Source organism: Pezoporus wallicus, unplaced genomic scaffold (genome assembly GCF_028554395.1).
Source record: "Pezoporus wallicus isolate ANWC-B61680 ecotype Strahan unplaced genomic scaffold, APGP_CSIRO_Pwel_v1 contig_8629, whole genome shotgun sequence".
Taxonomy (NCBI): Eukaryota; Metazoa; Chordata; class Aves; order Psittaciformes; family Psittacidae; genus Pezoporus; species Pezoporus wallicus.
In genome coordinates this window covers 1-3,509 of record NW_026638048.1, presented here as the reverse complement: position 1 = coordinate 3,509, position 3,509 = coordinate 1, and the positions used below count along the sequence as shown (strand labels likewise).

Sequence of the window (3,509 nt, the reverse complement as noted above, 5' to 3'; positions counted from 1 at the left end):
TGGGGGCTCTGTGGGGTCTCTGTGGGGCTCTACGGGGGCTCTATGGGGGCTCTGTGGGGCTCTATGGGGCTCTATTGGGCTCTATGGGGGCTCTATGATGCTCTGTGGGGCTCTATTGGGCTCTATGGGGTTCTATGGGGTCTCTATGGGGCTCTATTAGGCTCTATGGGGTCTCTATGGGGGCTCTGTGGGGCTCTATGGGGCTTTATGGGGGCTCTGTGATGCTCTATGGGGCTCTATTGGGCTCCATGGGGTTCTATGGGGCTCTATGGGGCCTCTATGGGGCTCTATGGGGCTTTATGGGGGCTCTATTGGGCTCTATGGGGCGCTAAGGGGTTTCTGTAGGGCTCTATGGGGTTCTATGAGGCTCTGTGGGGCTCTATGAGGGCTCTGTGATGCTCTATGGGGCTCTATTGGGCTATATGGGGCTCTATGGGGCCTCTATGGGGCTCTATGAGGCTCTGTGGGGCTCTATGGGGCTCTACGGGGGCTCTATGGGGCTCTATGGGGGCTCTGTGGGGCTCTATGATGATCTGTGGGGCTCTATTGGGCTCTATGGGTTTCTATGGGGTCTCTATGGGGCTCTATTGGGCTCTGTGGGGCTCTATGATGCTCTATGGGGCTTTATGGGGGCTCTGTGATGCTCTATGGGGCTCTATTGGGCTCTATGGGGTTCTATGGCGTCTCTATGGGGCTCTACTGGGCTCTGTGGGGGCTCTGTGGGGCTCTATGGGGCTCTATGCAGCCTCTGGGCCTCTATGGGGCTCTATGGGGGCTCTATTGGGCGCTATGGGGTTTCTGTGGGGCTCTATGGGGGCTCTATGGGGTTCTATGAGGCTCTATGGGGGCTCTATGATGCTCTATGGGGCTCTATTGGGCTCTATGGGGCTCTATGGTGCTCTATGGGTTCATCTCATAGGGATGCCCCATAGGAACCAATGGGGCTCACTGTGTCTCCCCCCCCCCCTCCCGCCCCATAGTCTCAGGACCCGCCCCCCACCATGGCGCTGGGGGTCCTGGTGCTCCAGGACCTGCTCCGCTTCTCCTCCCAACTGCCCGAGCTGGCGCGGGACATCGGCACCGACCACATCCCGGGGCTGCTGACCTCCCTGCTGGCCCTGCGCCCCGAGGTGAGCCCCATAGCGGGGGCATATGGGGCGCTAGGGGGGTTCTATGGGGTTCTATGGGGGTTCTGTGGGGTTTTAAAGGGGTTCTATGGGGTTACAATGGGGCTCTATGGGGTTCTATGGGGTTACAATGGGGCTCTATGGGGTTCTATGGGGACATCGGCACCGACCACATCCCGGGGCTGCTGACCTCCCTGCTGGCCCTGCGCCCCGAGGTGAGCCCCATAGCGGGGGCATATGGGGCGCTAGGGGGGTTCTATGGGGTTCTATGGGGGTTCTAGGGGGTTTTAAAGGGGTTCTATGGGGTTACAATGGGGCTCTATGGGGTTACAATGGGTCTCTATGGGGTTAGAATGGGGCTCTATGGGGGTTCTATGGGGTTACAATGGGGCTCTGTGGGGTTCTATGGGGTATGGGGTTCTATGGGGACATCGGCACCGACCACATCCCGGGGCTGCTGACCTCCCTGCTGGCCCTGCGCCCCGAGGTGAGCCCCATAGCGGGGGCATATGGGGCGCTAGGGGGGTTCTATGGGGGTTCTATGGGGTTTTAAAGGGGTTCTATGGGGTTACAATGGGGCTCTATGGGGTTACAATGGGTCTCTATGGGGTTAGAATGGGGCTCTATGGGGGTTCTATGGGGTTACAATGGGGTTCTATGGGGTTACAATGGGGCTCTATGGGGTTCTATGGGGACATCGGCACCGACCACATCCCGGGGCTGCTGACCTCCCTGCTGGCCCTGCGCCCCGAGGTGAGCCCCATAGCGGGGGCATATGGGGCGCTAGGGGGGTTCTATGGGGTTCTATGGGGTTTTAAAGGGGTTCTATGGGGTTCTATGGGGGTTCTATGGGGTTTTATAGGGGTTCTATGGGGTTACAATGGGGCTCTATGGGGTTCTATGGGGTTACAATGGGGCTCTTTGGGGTTCTATGGGGTTACAATGGGGCTCTATGGGGTTCTATGGGGTTACAATGGGGCTCTATGGGGTTCTATGGGGACATCGGCACCGACCACATCCCGGGGCTGCTGACCTCCCTGCTGGCCCTGCGCCCCGAGGTGAGCCCCATAGCGGGGGCATATGGGGCGCTAGGGGGGTTCTATGGGGTTTTAAAGGGGTTCTATGGGGTTACAATGGGGCTCTATGGGGGTTCTATGGGGTTACAATGGGGCTCTATGGGGTTACAATGGGTCTCTATGGGGTTAGAATGGGGCTCTATGGGGGTTCTATGGGGTTACAATGGGGCTCTATGGGGTTCTATGGGGTTACAATGGGGCTCTATGGGGTTCTATGGGGACATCGGCACCGACCACATCCCGGGGCTGCTGACCTCCCTGCTGGCCCTGCGCCCCGAGGTGAGCCCCATAGCGGGGGCATATGGGGCGCTAGGGGGGTTCTATGGGGTTTTAAGGGGGTTCTAGGGGGTTTTAAAGGGGTTCTATGGGGTTACAATGGGGCTCTATGGGGTTCTATGGGGTTACAATGGGGCTCTATGGGGTTCTATGGGGTTACAATGGGGCTCTATGGGGTTCTATGGGGACATCGGCACCGACATCCCGGGGCTGCTGACCTCCCTGGGGCGCCCGAGGTGAGCTCTATGGGGGTTCTATGGGGTTTTAAAGGGGTTCTATGGGGCTCTATGGGGTTCTATGGGGTTACAATGGGGCTCTATGGGGTTCTATGGGGTTACAATGGGTCTCTATGGGGTTACAATGGGGCTCTATGGGGTTCTATGGGGTTACAATGGGGCTCTATGGGGTTCTATGGGGTTACAATGGGGCTCTATGGGGTTCTATGGGGACATCGGCACCGACCACATCCCGGGGCTGCTGACCTCCCTGCTGGCCCTGCGCCCCGAGGTGAGCCCCATAGCGGGGGCATATGGGGCGCTATGGGGGTTCTATGGGGTTTTAAAGGGGTTCTATGGGGTTTTAAAGGGGTTCTGTGGGGTTCTATTGGGGTTACAATGGGGCTCTATGGGGGTTCTATGGGGTTAGAATGGGGTTCTATGGGGTTACAATGGGGCTCTATGGGGGTTCTATGGGGTTACAATGGGGCTCTATGGGGGTTCTATGGGGTTCCATTGGGGTTCTATGGAGTTATAGAGGAGTTATATGGGGGTTCTATGGGGTTCTGTAGGTGTTCTATGGGGTTTTAAAGGGGTTCTATGGGGCTTTATAGGGGTTATATAGGGGTTATATGAGGTTTTAAAGGGATTATATGGGGTTATATAGGGGTTCTATGGGGTTATATTGGGGTTATATGGGGTTATATGGGGTTATATGGGGTTATATTGGGGTTATATGGGGTTATATGGGGTTATATTGGGGTTATATTGGAGTTATATGGGGCTATATGGGGGTTATGTAGGAGTTATATGGG

General features: G+C 56.9%; 1 pseudogene; it reads left to right on the top strand.

Annotated features, from left to right (window-relative positions):
* Positions 1-124: 124 nt before the first annotated feature.
* LOC130598936 (shematrin-like protein 1) lies at positions 125-3,081 on the top strand (annotated as a pseudogene).
* Positions 3,082-3,509: the final 428 nt, after the last annotated feature.